General features: G+C 50.6%; 1 protein-coding gene across 5 annotated transcripts in view; it reads right to left on the minus strand.

Moving 5' to 3' along the window:
* The window catches only part of G3BP1 (G3BP stress granule assembly factor 1), a 524,543-nt gene that overhangs the window by 395,982 nt on the left and 111,935 nt on the right, over positions 1–16,626 (minus strand). The window lies entirely within an intron of this gene.

Below are 16,626 nucleotides of genomic sequence, written 5' to 3' on the forward strand. Positions count from 1 at the left end.
TGCACCCCTTACTTAAATATAGGTTCACTATATCTATCCTTATCACTGCACATATAAACCTATCAGTCACCCCTATGGCAGGCCGTATCAATCCTGAAGGCAGGGTGCTGGGTTTTATGTGAGAGGGTGGCAATGCATGAGCAGAGCCCCTCTGCAGCCTTCGGAACCTATATTCCGGGGTGGTTTGTGATGGAGCCAACCATATATACTTAAGTGCATTATAACCTTGCGGTAAATGCCGACTTTAAAACGGCTGCATGGAAACATGTTGTGTTTGGTGTCAAACACCTTGGAATCATACCTCCACATCAGTAACTGGTGTGGGAGGTATGACTCCACCCTACTAGAGGGAGAAATATGAGAGCACCGGTACACCGGCTTTGCAAATCCGGTCATCACAAAATGGACGCTGCCAGCCACAGACACGAGTCTGCCCTCCTGCTGCTGGACGAAACTCTGGCAGGGCACAGCTGGATAACAGGTTTCCTGTCACAGGGAGGTGTGACCACCTCCCAGACAGGCTTTAGTGTATTGGGGGTGGGTGCACTCAGGAGTGCTTTGATGTCTGCACTGGGGGCACATTTGGTGTCCCTGTGCATAGTCCAGCTCAAACCGGTTGCAGGGGCTATCAGCCCCTGCTCTGGAGCGAAACTGGACAAAGGACATGGGTATAGCCACCCCTCTGTCCTGACTCCCATAGGTGGGTCCCCAGAGTTTGTCCCACCCCTTCCATGGGTATAAAGTAGGAACCCCCGACTACAGGACTTTAGATTTACCTGGACGAAACTCTGCTACAGAAACCAAGTACTTCAACTATCTACACTACGTTGGATGACTGATGAATCTCCCTTGGAGTAAAGGAGTTACTCCCCAGCAAGGCAAGCACCTGAAACGCATCTGACCGGTTTGCATCTACGCAGCTCCTGAAGGACTCCAAAGAGTTTTGCAATACAGGAGGTGGGTTCCTGTGGTCTCGGAGGTTGATCCGTGCTCTCAACAATTCTGAGATCCGCATCCCTCGTGGGGACTGTGCAACCCGAACCCCTGGGCACCTTGTACATTTGCAGCAGCATATGCTTTTTGGCGACCCCGGAGGCTGTGCTTTGGGCTACTTGTAGTCCTGACCCCGAGCAGTGTTTCCACCAAAGATTACCGGCCTACACTCCACGAGTGTTCTGTGGGCTGGTATTTTGTGATTCAGCTAGAGGTCCCTTCACAATCCCTGGTCCATCGACCTGTGGGTCCCTGTGAAGAAAACAAGTTACTTACCTGTAACTTTAGTTCTCCAGTATTTGGGGTGTCTTTCATAGATTCATATGCCTGAATCATTCCCCTGGTAACCTGAACCAGGAAGTAAAGTAGCCTAAGCTACAAGGGAAAAAACTTCCACAGCTATGACTATCACAGTCATTATATCCAGTCCAAACTGCAGCCAATCAGGCGACAGCACCCACCAGAATGTTCTCCTCAGAGGCTCAGGCTCTCAGATTTTCTACCGCACGTCGTGTGAAGGGAGTCTCCCTGAGCTCTGCTCAGTACTTCAAGTTTTTTCTGCTGTTTCTTCAACTTCTAGGATGTCAACTACAAAGAGATCCCTCTTCAGACCTTGTGAGTCCTGTGGGAAGCTTCGGCTTTTTTCTGACGACCCTCACAAAAAATGCATCTATTGCCTCTATCCTGATCATGAGGTGAAGGAGTGTAAGATTTGCCGGGCTTTCCCTCAGAAAACCCTAAGGGATAGGGAAGGACGCCTTCTTCTGTGGCTACAGAAGCTCAAGGATAAAGATGCTCCTTTGTCAGAGATAGAAAGTGCCTCCTCTATCTCTTCCAGAAAGAGGGTGGCTGAAGAAAAAAAAATTTCTACTGGGGCGAAGTTGTTGAGGAGAGCCCAGTCTGTTAAGGGCTCAGGTCAGTCTTTGTCTTCATCTAAGAAGACGTCTCCACCTTCAGGAACCAAGCCCTCTACGCCCCAGAGGAAATCAGGAAAAACTCTACCAGCTAAAAGTTTTCCTGACAGGAATTTACCTCAGGTGAGATTGCCGTCGTCGACGGCAGTGGCGCCGACAGTTATTATCGTCGACGCGGTGTCAACGTCGACGATTACATTCTCGTCGCCGAGACCTGCAATGATAATGTCATCAGCTTCGTCGCCGTCGACGCTGGTCTCGGTGAGTGTTAAACCCATCTCGTCGACGAAGGAGGTGTCATCGCTCGTCTCCGCTCCGTCGACGGTAAGAAGCAAGAAAGTTGCTCCGTCTACGAAGACTTCCTCGCCTGCTCAGTCGACGAAGATTGTGGTACCGTCGACAGTTGCCCCGTCGACGAAGAGTGGCTCGTCGACTAAGATTCATGCGTCGACGAAGATGGACTCGTCGACGAAGATTACCTCGTCGTCGATGCCCCCGTCGACGAAGATTGCCTCGTCGACGGCTACCACCTCGTCGACGAAACCAGCCTCGTCGTCGAAAATGGCTTCTACGTCAGGATTACCACCGACGCGACTGTCACCACCTCCTTTATCTACATGCATGGATATGCAGGTATGGACTGTGACTCCGGCGTCTGCCGTATCTGATCAAACGGCAACAGCGACTACGCCTCTTCAGCGCCGAAGATCGTCTTTAGGAGCTATTTCGCCTCTAAAATTGCCGGCGCAACTTTTACAATCGGAGGAGGATGAGGATAACAACTCCGGAGAGGACGAGAGGTTTCGGACTGCAAGGAGTCCATCGGAGCTTCTCATCAAATATCAAGATGATGATGATGATGATGATGATGATGATGACCAGGACGAAGATCCCAATACGGAACCACAGCTGACACCTCCTGCACCGGTGCCGTCTGGTCAAATGCCATTGGAACTGCTTGATAATCTGCAGTATATGTTGCAAGATTATTATAGACGTTTCCCTCCTTCGGAAATGGCGGAATCTCTTCCGTCCACACCTAGGCCAGGAGTGCAGTTGTCGTCTTTTCAGTCTCCAAGACCACCTTCTCCGTTGCCATCTCTTCAATTGCAAGTTACTGACGATGAAAGGGAGGAAGGAGAGGTAGTTGATCAATCTAGCATGTTGGAGTGGGATAATTATCAGGAACAAAGTGCTCCGGCACCGGTGGACTCTTCCCCCGGTGGACATTGGGAATTTCCATTCACTTATGGAAAGAGCGACCAAGAGATTCCTGATCCCCATGGAAACAAAGGAGGATGACTGCTTCCTGTATGATTTTAAGGACCAACCAAGGAAGCAGATTCGGGCAATACCAATCATTGACTTTATTTGGAAGGAGGGATTGAGACTGATGGCTACCCCAAATTCTCTTCCAGCAGTGTTACCACAGCTGGACAAGAAATATAAAGCCCCAAGTAACTCGCCAGCATGCCTTATTGGTCAACCTAAGGCGGACTCTGTTATAGCACAAGCGGCTCAGAGACTAGCTAGAAATCCATCAACGCCCATTATCAGCTCCACCTTATAAGAGATGGTAGAAGATTGGACGCAATAGGAAAGAAGGTTTCCACGATGGCAGCAACCACAGTTCGGGCTGCAAACTCCCTGGCGATTTTAGGGAGATACGACCGCCAGATGTGGTCCGACATCTCTCCTTTCCTCGACATGTTATCGGAGCCTTCAAAATCCGAGGCCATAAAGATCTTGCAGGAAGGGGTGTATGCATCAGCGGAGATCATTGATGCAGCAGTGGATGTGGCATCAACTGGGTTCAGGCAGTTGGCAGGAGCTGCAGTGCTGAGGAGGCTGGGTTGGCTAAAGTCAACATCTTTTCGCCAGGAGGTGCAGTCTAAAATCATAGACATGCCATTTGATGGTGAGTCCTTGTTCGGTGCACATGTGGATGAAGCACTACAGGCGATTAAGAAGGAGACGGAGACAGCAAGGTCCCTGGGTAGTTTGCAATTTCGAAAGTCTTCCTTCCGTGGAGCCAGAGGACGTGGATCCTTCTCTAGCAGGGGAGGTTAGAATCAGCAGCGTTCCTTCCAAACCTCCCAAACTGGCCAAAGATCTCAGAATTATCGCCAGCAATATTACGGACAGCGAAACCAACCATATTCGCTGTCGCGAAGGAAACAGTCCTTTCGTGGACGAGAGTCCAGTAAGAAGCAATGAGTTCTGCCACCTGCCACCATCTCTACCGTTACCACGTACAAAGATTGGAGGTCAAATATCCCACTTCTATTCAAATTGGTCCAAGATTACCACAGACAAGTGGGTATTAGATATAGTATCCAGAGGCCATGCTCTGGAATTCACAAAAATTCCGCCAAATTCTCCTCCCAAGGGCCCACCCCCTGCTCATCTCAAGGAGATTTTTTCCCAAATAAATTTGATGATTCAAAAAAGGAGCAATCGAAAAAGTCCCTCTCCTACAGAAAGGAACAGGCTTTTATTCAAGGTTTTTCCTCATCCGGAAAAAGTCAGGAGAGTGGCGTCCAATTCTCGACCTTCGCGCTCTCAACACATTTTTAAAGAAAATGTCTTTCCGGATGTTAACGCTCCAAGAAATTCTGCAGTTGCTTTCGATGGGAGATTACATGGCCACCCTCGACCTGCAGGACGCTTATTTTCATGTACCAATCCTACCCAGGCACAGAAAATTTCTACAGTTCAGAGTGGCTGGCAGGGATTTTCAATTCAGAGTCCTCCAATTTGGACTCCGTTCTGCACCCAGAGTCTTCACAAAGGTCATAGCGCCAGTGACTGCGCATCTCCGTCTGCAAGGAGTTCAAATATTCCCTTACCTGGACGACTGCCTTATCAAGGCGAGTTCCGCCAAGGTAGCATCCGAGCATGTTCAAAAATGCCTCTTACTCTTCCAGTCCCTGGGTCTGTCAACAAATCTGGAGAAATCACATTTAGCTCCTTCGCAAAGAAGAACGTTCCTAGGAGCGACATTGGACACGGATCTGTCCAAGGCCTTTGTGTCAAAAGAAAGGCAAATCAAGATATGCAACCATGCGCGCTCACTACTATCAAAAGAGTGCGTTTCAGTCCGTGTGTACAAATCCTTCCTAGGGATGATTTCTTCTTGCATTCATCTCATTCCCAACTGTCGGTACAGAATGAGACTGTTGCAAGAGGAGCTCAATCTGCAATGGCTTCAGATCACAGGGTAATTAGAGGATATCATTCACATCACCTCACGAATGCGAGACGCCTTTCAATAGTGGGGTCAGATGAACCACTTGAAAGAGGGTTGTCCATTTCTGGTCGAAATGCCGGATTTCACAGTCACCACAGATGCATCCCTCGAGGGTTGGGGAGCGCACCTTCAAGGAATGACAGTCAATGGCAGGTGGACTCTCGAACAAAGAAAGTGGCATATCAACCTGCTAGAGCTGCGAGCCATATTCTTGGCTCTAAAATCCTTCCAAGCCATCATCCGAGGAGCATGCATACTTGTAAGAACAGACAATACAACAAGTATGCATTACTTGAACAAACAAGGCGGGACGAGGTCAGCCCTCCTATCTCAGCAAGCGCAAGAGATTTGGGATTGGGCGATTCGCCACAAGATCAACCTCAAAGCCATTCACGTCCCAGGAATCATGAATGTTCTGGCGGATTCCCTCAGCAGAACCACAAGGTCGAATCACGAATGGGAGCTACACCAACCATTCCTAGACTGGGTATTTCACGAATGGGGGCATCCCGATCTAGACCTCTTTGCAACCAGCCAGAACCGCAAATGCCCATTCTTTGCAAGTTGGGCTCCCCACAAGGACTCGCTGGGAAATGCCTTTTCGATTAATTGGTCGCAAATATATGCCTACGCTTTTCCACCAATCCCATTGGTTCCACGAGTTCTGCGCAAGATCAAACAACAGCCTTGCCGCATGATTTTAATTGCTCCCAGGTGGCCCCGCCAGTACTGGTTCACAGAACTTCTCCTCCTCTCGGAGGCCGAGCCCATACAGTTTCGACCAATTCCACATCTTCGGACCCTTCAGAACGGTCAAATTTGTCATCCGGACCCAGCATCGCTGAGATTAGCGGCATGGCTCCTCAACAGCTTGAATTTGCACACCTAGATATCCCTCCAGACTGTCAAGAGGTTTTGGCCAATGCTCGAGCACCCGCAGCTGTTAAAACTTACAAACTAAAGTGGAAGAGGTTTTGCATGTGGTGTCAATCTGTTAATCTCCATCCGATCCACGCAAGACCAGAGCAAATTCTGCCTTTCTTTCTTCAGTTGGCGAGGTCAGGTCTTTCCCACTCTACTCTGAAGGTGTTCTTGGCTGCAATTTCAAGGTTTCGGCAGGATGGTGTTAACTCTCTCTATTCCAATAGAGTCATCCAACAATTTAAGGGATTATTTAGGATGTTCCTGCCTATTCGGCGTCCACCTCCTTCTTGGCACCTTATTATAGTACTTTCACAACTAATGCGGCATCCTTTCAAGCCCATCCACAAGGCGGATCTAAAGTTCCTTTCTTGGAAGGTTGCTTTATTATTGGCTCTAACTTCAACAAGAAGGGTTAGTGATCTCCAAGCGTTCACTGTTCATCCACCCTTTCTGCAATTCACATCTGAGTCTGTGGTGCTGCGCACTAATCCAAAGTTTATGCCGAAGGTTCCGACGGATTTCCATCTTAATGAACCCATAGTTTTGAAAACATTCTTCTCAAATCCGATAACAACTGCAGAAAGGGCCTTGCACTCCCTAGACATCAAAAGATGTCTGAAGTTTTACTTACAGCGAACAGCATCACTGCGCAAATCGGACCAACTCTTGGTAGCATATGGTAAACCACGCCAAGGCCATTCAGTATCAAAGCCAACCATAGCTCGTTGGATCTCGGCTGCAATTTGTTTATGCCATGATCAAGCTGGAAGACCATTGCAAGCGACCCCAAAAGCACACTCTACGAGAGCAATCTCTTCATCTACAGCTCTTTTCGCCGGTGTGCCTCTTCACCAGATCTGTAAAGCGGCAACATGGTCCAGCTGCCATACGTTTACCAGACACTACTGTTTGGAAGCTGCAAGTGATGTGGATGGATCAGTGGGACAAGCTGTTCTAGGCAATCTTTTCAAATAAGGTGAGTTTCTGTTCTCCCTCCTCCACTATGCTTTTATAAGACGCTCTTTTCCATACTGTTTCTGTCTTGAAATTGTTTTGCATATGGTGAAACACACATGTATTTCTTTATGGTTATACTGTTTCATAATGTATATGTCTATGATACAAAGTGGCGTCTTATGAGCATAAGGTTATATACTGCTATCTACTCTGATTCAGGCATGTGAATCTATGAAAGACACCCCAAATACTGGAGAAGAACAATAGTTACTTACCTGTAACCTGTGGTTCTCCAGTATTGGTGTCTTTCATAGATTCACATGCAACCCGCCCACCTCCCCTCAGAGGCTTTTTAGGCTATTATGTATTGCTTCACTCCTGTGCGAGAAAATCTGAGAGCCTGAGCCTCTGAGGAGAACATTCTGGGGGTGCGGTCACCTGATTGGCTGCAGTTTGGACAGGATATAATGACTGTGATAGTCATAGCTGTGGAAGTTTTTTCCCTTGTAGCTTAGACTACTTTACTTCCTGGTTCAGGTTACCAGGGTTTTTTGGTTGTTATATGCATAATTATTGCTTTTCTATGTACCGTGGGGCTCCCACTCCGACGACGGGGAATGATTCAGGCATGTGAATCTATGAAAGACACCAATACTGGAGAACCACAGATTACAGGTAAGTAACTATTGTTGTTCTCCAGTATTGGTAACATTCATAGATTCCCATAGTTTGCATCATTCCCCGTCGTTGGAATGGGAGCCTCGGTAAACAAAATAACATAGCAGTAGGTACAAAAGAGAAAGAAAAAGGCCTGGGCCTCATTCCCTTTTGTAGCATATCCACCTCTTTTTGTAAAAGAGACCATAATAAAGCAACAGTTAATCAGATTAGCCTCACCCCATAGAACCCTCCTGAGAACACCTCAGAGCCTTGTAGCATATCCACCTCTTTTTGTAAAAGAGACCAAAATAAAGCAACAGCCAATCAGATTAGCCTCACCCCATAGAACCTTCCTGAGAACACCTCAGAGCCTCAGATTTTCGTAGCCGTTGTGTAACAGTATAACCAAAACCTGCTGAGGGCTGAGCTTTCCCAGGGGAGGAGGGTGGGCGCATGGGAATCTATGAAAGTTACCAATACTGGAGAACCAAAGTTACAGGTAAGTAACTTGTTTTCTTACTCCAGTATTGTAACTTTCATAGATTCCCATAGCTTGTATCAGAGTAGCTAGCAGTCAGAAGCACATTTTGCTCCCTTATTGACATCTCTTCCTCTATTCCCTTTTCTTTTTTTCCAAAGTAAAACATCAATCAACAGTGCAATCACATAAAGAACATATAGCAAAATGTGCAAATAAGAAAGGAAGGAAGGAGGGAAGAAAGGAAAGCTCACCACTCAATGGAAGAGGTTCCTCAGGACTGCCTGGCCTACAGCCGTGTCTTCTTGTGCCAAGGTCTCCAGGCAGTAATGTCTTGTGAAGGTGTGCATGCTGCTCCACGTTGCAGCCCTGCAGATGTCTTTAATCTGGACTCCCGCAAAGAGAGCCGCAGAGGAAGCCATGGACCTTGTCGAGTGTGCTCTAATTCTGCCCTCTAGAGGCTTGTCCGCTGCAGAATGACAGAACTGTATCGCACTGGAGATCCATCGAGCAATACCCTGCTTGGACAGGGGTAAGCCTTTGCGGGGAGCACTGAATGCAATGAACAATTGAGAAGATTTCCGAAATTCTTTAGTATGGTCCAGATACAATTTCAAGCACCGCTGCACGTCCAGCAAATGAAGTGCTCTTTCTACCAGCGTAGAAGGCTGAGGAAAGAAAGCCTTGAGAATCACCGGCTCATTTAAATAAAAGTCCGAAGGCACCTTTGGTATGAACTTTGGATTAGTGCTTAGAATCACTGTATTCCTTTTGAATTGGAGGAAAGGTTCCTGGATTGTGAGAGCTTGTAATTCTGGATAACCAGAGAGAAGGTCCAGATGCAGTGTGTATGTAGTGAGAAACTGCAGCCAAGTGAACTTTTATGGATGAATGAGCCAGACCTGCCTTAGCCAAGGACAGGAAATAAGGAAGAACCTGGATTGGTTGAGACGAGAAAGGGTCCACACCTTTCTGTTGGCACTAGATGCAAAATCGTTTCCATTTCAAACGATAAGTCTTGTTAGTGGAAGGAGCTCTAGCCTGAGAGAGATGACATCTCCTATCTCTTCCGAGAGATGAAGATATAGGAATTCTCGCTGCTCATGAGCCATGCTGACAGGTGTAGGGAACGAGGATCCGGATGCCAGATCTGGCCCTGGGACATTGTGAGAAGATCCGGGATCGCCCGTAGAGGACGTGGAGGGGCCAGAGAAAGGAGGTGAAGCTCCGTCAACCAAAACTGCCTCGGCCAAGCTGGAGCTATTAGGATCATCTTGCACAGCTCCGTTTTGATCTTCCTCAGTATTCTCGGTATTAAGGTAATGGAGGGGGGGGGGGAGGGGCATATACAAATGCTCCTGACCAAGCCATCGAAAGCGCATTCCCCAGCGAACCGCGATGGTGTAATTTGCTTGCGTAAAACTGGCATTTTCTGTTCACCAGGGTAGCAAACATCTATTGAAGGTTTGCCCCACCGGTGGAAAATCTCCTCCAAGACCATCTAGTTTAGTTCCCATTCGTGGCTGACTGACGAAAGCCTGCTGAGCCTGTCCGCCTTTTCGTTTAGCACTCCTGGTAGGTGTTCTGCCTTGAGTGATATTCCGTGTAGATCGCCCACTCTCAAATATTCTGGGCCTCCTGCGACAACGGAAGAGATCTGGTACCCCCTTCCTAGTTTATGTAGTGCATGGCTGTGGTGTTGTCCGTGCGGACGAGAACCGTTGAACCCTGCAATCGTGGAAGAAATGCTTGCAGTGCCAGACGAATCGCTCTGAGCTCCAGGAGGTTGATGTGAAGAAGGCGGTGCCGGGGCAACCAATGCCCGCTTACATGCAAGTCTTGAAGCACCGCACCCCAGCCTTCCAGCAAGGCATCTGTTACAACTTTGAGGAGCCGGATTGCTTACGAAGGATAGACCTTGGGATACATTTTCTTCCTTTGTCCACCCCAAGGCTGCTTTTTTCATAGCCGCAGTAATCACCACCTTGTCATCGTAGGAGCCGTGTACTTGCTGCTATTGCATGTCTAGTTGCTCCTGAAGAGATCGCATCCGCAACCTGCAGTGGGGTATCAGAGGGATGCATGAAGAGATCACTCCTAGAAGGGATTTGTAACGGCGTACTGAAAGACACTTTCTTTTTCTCAACAGATGAGCCATGGACCTCTATTTTTCTTGCCTTTCGAAGGATGGAGAAGCCTGGTTGAGAGACGTGTCCAGGATAGCCCCTAGGAATCATGCTTTCTTGGACAGACAGAGAGAGGACTTCTCCCTGTTGAGAGTCAGACCCAGATTGCTGAACAGAGTCGTACATGCCTCGACTGTCTCCTCCGCTGTCCGCCTGGACGGAGCCCTCAGCAACCAGTCGTCCAGGTAGGGGAAGATTTGAAAATGATGTTTCCTTAGGAAAGCTGCCACCGGTGCCAGTACCTTGGTAAAGATCCTCGGGGCAGAGCGAAGTCCAAAGGGTAAATCTTTGAATTGGAGGTGGCTCTTGGCTACTGTGAATTGAAGAAACGTCCTCTGGGCTGGATGAATGGGTATGTGAAAATGCGCATCTTCGAGATCGAGAGTGGCCATGAAATCTCCCGGGTTGAGGAGACGCAAGATATCCTGGAGAGAGACCATCCAAAAGGATTGACTGATGACATAGGTGTTTAGCTCCCTGAGATCTAAAATGGGGCGCCATTTCCCCAGCTACTTCTTGACCAGGAAAAACCTGGAGTAGAAACCTTCCCCTTTCTGAGACAGGGGAACCGGCTCCACTGCTCCCTTGAGGAGCATCTGATGAACTGAGCCGTAAGAGACGCAGATGTTTTGAAGGCATAGCGACAGGGGGCTTGGAAGGTGGCATATGAATAAACTCCAGCGTATGGCCATTTTGAATGATGTTGAGCACCCAACGGTCCGATGTTATCCGTTTACAGTTGAGGAGGTATTGAGACACCCTGCCTCCCACAGATGTTGATGGGGAGGTGGGTACAGCAGGCAGAGCCAGAACGCCGCTATTGCCTCTTGGAGGTGTCACGTCCCTGGCGATTTTGTTTTAGGTGTTGGACCTAGAGAAAGAAGAGGTCTTTGTTGGTATGTTGGTTGATAAGACAGACGTTGAACCATAAGAAGAGTACCGTTGTTGCTGGTACGAACCTCTGTAGGATGTGGTACTCTTCCCCCTGGCCCCACGGAAAGGAACCATCCGATACTGAAGAGTTCCTAGAGATCTTGCCGTCTCCATATCCTATTTAATGTCCTGGAGGGCATCGTCGATATGTTAGCAAAATAATGCCTCACCATCAAACGGAAGGTCCAGAATTTTGTTCTTGACCTCCGGCCGGAACCATGTCACCCGGAGCCAGGCTTGGCGACGAAGAACAGCTGCGCCTGCCAGTGAACGGAAAGCCGTTGTGGCAATATCCATGGCACAGTCGATCACTTCCGCTGATGTAGCCTCTCCCTCCTGTAGAATCTTCTTGGCCTCCACCTTGGACTCCTGTGGGAGCTGGTCCAAATATGGTGAGAGGTCGCATCACATTTGGCGATCGTATCTACCAAGGATCGCCAACGCATTCGCTGCCCGTACCAAAAGACTTGCCATAGAGGAAAACCTTTTCCCCGCATTATCAAGGCGCCTGCCTTCTTTATCGGGAGGAGTCGTCAAGGGTGCAGAAGGATTGCATGACTTTTTTGCGCTGCCTGCGATACTACCGAATCCGGCTTTGGTTGACCAATCAAGGACGCTGGACTATTTTCAGGAGCCTTGTACTTCTTCTCCAGGCGTTGCAAAACTGGTATGACAATAGCCGGGTTTTTCATTGCCTTCAAACCCTCGTCCCAGACATGGCTGACAATGGGAAATGGACCACTTTCCTGTAGGGCTCCTTAAAATCATAAAGGAAGCATTCAGTTTGAACTGAAGGCATAGGAAGTTTTAATCTATTGGAGGCCCTTTCCATCAGTTTGTGAAATCCCCCAATGTCTATCAGGGGAGAATCCACTGGATCCGGAGTAGGTGAAGCTGGATCCAGGATCACATAATCATCCCACTCTACACACTGGTTAGACCTGTTGCCATCATCCTGATCCCCTTCCGAGGAATCATCTTGGCCCACTGGAGGTATACCTGGGCTGGATACCTGCGGCTGTGAAACCATCTGGGATGGTTCTCCCGGAGAAAACACTGCAGAAGCTGAAGGTGTAGGCACAGCATGTACTACAGAAAAAGTCGAAGGAGGAGGAGTAGCTTGAGAAAACCTCTTCCTATAATCCTGCAACATGCCCTGGATTCTGCCAGGAGGGAAGAAGGGACTGAATCCATCTCCTGGCCTGAGTCTTCCTGACGACGATAGGATTGCTGGTATGAGCACCCATGAATGTATTCGCCCTCAGAATCAGTGTCTTGCCATTTTACCAATAATTGTGAGGGGCTATGGGCATAATCATGCCCGTCAGAGTCCTCTTATTCCTCGAGCAACAGTGTGGGAGGCAAGGGGGTAACCCTCCTTGGAGACGTCATATCAGGCGTTATCCTCTAAGGAAAAAGTGATCCTCTCCGTCGACGAAGATGTCGTCGACGGTACCGTCGGCAATGGGGTTGTAAGAGAATCCATCGTCAATGAGGTAGTCGACGGAAGGTCCACCGTCGACAGTTGAATCGTCGACGAAAGATGGGCGTCGTCGACACTGCCGTCGTCGACAGTCGACACCCCTGCTGTCGTTGTCATAGTCATCGTAGTTGCTCTCGTTGACGACAGTCGTCGACGTCATCGTCGATGCTCCCGTCGACACTGAAATCGATATGTGCCTAGAAGATACCGTCGACGAGCCAGTTGACGGTGCAACTTTTTCACCTGGAATTTTGAAGTCTTCGTCGACGGAGTCTTCTGCAGCATCGGCGACGAATTGGAATCTTTCTCTGACTTCTCAGATGTTAGAGAAGAGGGGTTTTAAAAAGCTTTAGCAGACTCCACCACTGCTGCAACTGAAGATAGTCCTTCCCTCTCCTTTGCACCATGGTGAGGAGATTTGCTAGGACTCCGGCTCTCAGACTAACGGGGGATCTTTTTTGAGGCCTTAACAGGACATTCTGAGGATGGTGAAGGGGAAGCCCTACCCCTTTCCACTGACCTTCTAGATGAGGTGCCAGATGATGAGTCCTCACTGTCACCAGACATAGTTTCCTTCCTAGACTTCAGCTTCTGGAGCCAAGTGAGGAGGCGACCCTCACGTTTCCAGAGGGTCTTTGTAGAGAAGGTGCGGCAGACCTTGCAGTCCGCTGCCTTGTGATCAGGGTACAGGCAATAAATGCAGTCCTTATGCCTGTCCTCCACATACAGCCTATTCTTGCCACAGGTGGAACAAGCCTTGAAAAGGGCTTTCTTCTCCTTGTCAGACACTTCCAGATGAAATACCAAACAATTCTGAAGAAAAAATGTTGGAGTAGTAAACTAGAGTTGAAGTGAGCAGAGCTCAAAGGAGACTCCCTTAGCACAACATGCAGTAGAAAATCTGAGGCTCGGAGGATCTCTCAGGAGGGTTCTATGGGGTGAGGCTAATCTGATTGGCTGTTGCTTTATTTTGGTCTCTTATACAAAAAGAGGTGGATATGCTACAAAAGGGAATGAGGCCTAGGCCTTTTTCTCTTTTGTACCTACTGCTATGTTATTTTGTTTACAGAGAATCCCATTCCGACGACCGGGAATGATACAAGCTATGGTAATCTATGAAAGTTCCAATACTGGAGTAAGGTAACTAACTTTAAGTGGATTTTCCTTGTTGCTCCAGAAGTGCCCGGACTCTCCAACTCTTGCAGAGTCCCCAGGACCTTGCTGGTCCCCACCGAAGCATCTTTTCTCGGACCTCATGGGTTGCAGTTGCCAAGGCTTGTTGGTCTACAATCCGGACACTGACCCCCCCACAGCAGTCGACATCCTTCGTGGGACAGCTCACCTGTGGGCTTTGGTCGCCGATGTCTCCTCGTCCCCGTGGCTGCAGTGTCAAGTTTCACCTCAACTCACCTGAAACACCCGACATTGGTGGGAATTCCTGTCACTGAAGTGACCCAGACTCTGTCCCCTCTGCTTTCAGGTTTTTCTCAGCTCCGATCCAGGCTTGGATCACACCGGACACTTCTCTTCATCCCAGCAACAGCACTTCTTCGCATCACACCATTGAAATCAACTAGCGTTTCCGACACCACTTGACCCCTATGCACCCGGCTCTCCTGGGATAGGTAGCACGGGTACCTCGGTACTCTCAAGGGTGCTGGCCTTTGAACCTTCTATGTTCCAAAGGGTTTGCTTGAAGTCCTCTCCTAAGTGTCCTTAATCTTTAAAATTCCAACTGTGACTTTCCCATAGGATTGTACGGCGCTCACGGCTGTGTTCTCACACTGCACGCGTCCCCGTGGGTCCCCTGTGTCACTACCTTGGGTGGTTCCTTGGGGTCCCAGCGATTCTACGTGCTCTAGGCACTGTGTCTAGTTAAGTCGTGGTTGTTATAACTTTTTGTATATGGTTTGGTCTCTTCCCCCCCCCCCCCGGAGCTCACTGTGTATTGTACTATTTACTGTCGTTCTAGTGCTTCAATATTGTGTACCTTGTGCTCTGATCTCATAGAGGTTAGTAGAGTGTTTAGTAATAAATACAAATATTTTATATATACCTTGTGTGGTTCTCCTTTAATTTGGTCATTCAGGAGGTTATAATCTGGTAAACCAGTGGGGGGGCGTGGCTTGGCGCGCGACTAAGATGGTCGCAGCCCTGTAGAGCTCCGTCGTGCTGGTGCCCTTATCCTGGGTTTATCCTGCAGGGGAACCCCTCCTGGGTGCTGTGAGCTGTGGCGGGGGCGGCTCGCTCACCCCCCAACACATCGGCGTGACAATCGGCACGCGTGGACATTGTATGTGCGGCGGGGGGCGCCTGCAAGTTGCGGCCGGCAGTCCAGGAGTGAGGCTGGAGCTCGGCGCCCGGCAGCGAGCCCGACTGGACACCGCGGCTTGGTGGAGGCCCACTGGGCCGCGGCAGTTACGGCGCCGGAGCTCGTGATCCGGAGGTAACGCGGAGGACCCGTGGAGGTGCCAGTGCGGTGCGCATGCTGTGAGGAGCCGGCATTGAGGACCCCTGTAGAGGAGCAGGTGTCCGGTGCTGAAGGAGTGCACGGCGGGGAACCCTGGAAGACGGACGACCTGGCTGGCTGCGGTGAGAGCGGGGCGGGCTTGACGACCCAGTGGGAGCCATCCTGTGGCTCGGAGCCCGCCGAGGCGCGATCGCATTGCCGGGAAGGGGGAGGCGCTCCCCGCTGCGACCCCCGGCTGCCCGTGGTGAACTATGGCGCAAGGTAGCGGGAGGACCGGGGAGTGAGACGCTGCCTGGGGCCCACAGATAGCAGGTCTTCCGCTGCTGCCCCGTTGCCCCGCTGTGTGTCCTGGGAGTGCGACACCTTGCCCTGAGGAGCCACGCGGAGGAGCGGGTGTCTGGCGCCGACGGTGTGGACGGTGGACAGCTCTGGGAGGCGGACGATCTGGCCGGCTGCGGAGAGAGCGGAGTAGGCCTGAAACCCCGGCGGGAGCCACCCTGCGGTTCAGAGCCCACCGAGGCGTGATCACGTTGCTGTGGAGGGGGAGGTGGCCCCCGTTGGGGCACCCGTCTGCCAGCGGAGGACTATCGTGGAGGTAACGAGAGGATCGGGGAGTGTGACACCGCCCGGGGCCCGCGGATAGCGGCTCTTCCTCTGCTGCCCACGCGGTGTGCCCAGGGAGTGCGGCGCCTTGCGCAGGGTCATTGCTGGGAGCTACCTGGCAGTACACAGGCGCTTGACTACCGACGTGGAGGCCCGCACATGAGGGTTTGTGTGGGAGCGTAGCGAGTGGATCCACGGTGCTGCGGAGGGACAGACGGCTTGTACTAGACGGGACGTGGTCGCCGGTCGCGTGGACTGCGGGCGGATGCCCACTGCACAGCAGCTGGTCATGGGTCGGCTGCGCAATGCCCAGAGGGATGGCCAGCCACCGGCGGCCGGCCCGGGCCGGGCTGCGGCGCCTGGAGACTCTGGCCCGGCTCCACAAACTGAGCTACTGGCGGCTAAACTGGACTCTGTGCTGGCCGCAGTGGAGCGGATAGGATCCTCGCTCGAGCAAACGAGATCCTCCTTGGAGGCCCGCATTGACAAAGTCACCGTTGACTTCACGTTGCTCCACGCGGATCATCGCAAGCTGGCGGACAAGGTGACGCTGCAGGGGCAAACTCTACAAGACGTACGGCCGGTCGTAGCCACTCACACGGCCGCCCTCCAGGACCTGCTTGACCGCGTCCATGCTCTGGAGGATCGCGTGGACGATGCCGAAGGACGTTCACGGCGCAGCAATGTGCGCGTGGTGGGCCTGCCGGAGGGGGGAGGAGGGGCGGCAGCCGGAGCACTACGTGGAGGAATGGCTGCGCGGCCTGATCGGCCCCGA

The sequence above is a fragment of the Triturus cristatus genome, chromosome 7, assembly GCF_964204655.1.
Source record: "Triturus cristatus chromosome 7, aTriCri1.1, whole genome shotgun sequence".
Lineage (NCBI taxonomy): Eukaryota > Metazoa > Chordata > Amphibia > Caudata > Salamandridae > Triturus > Triturus cristatus.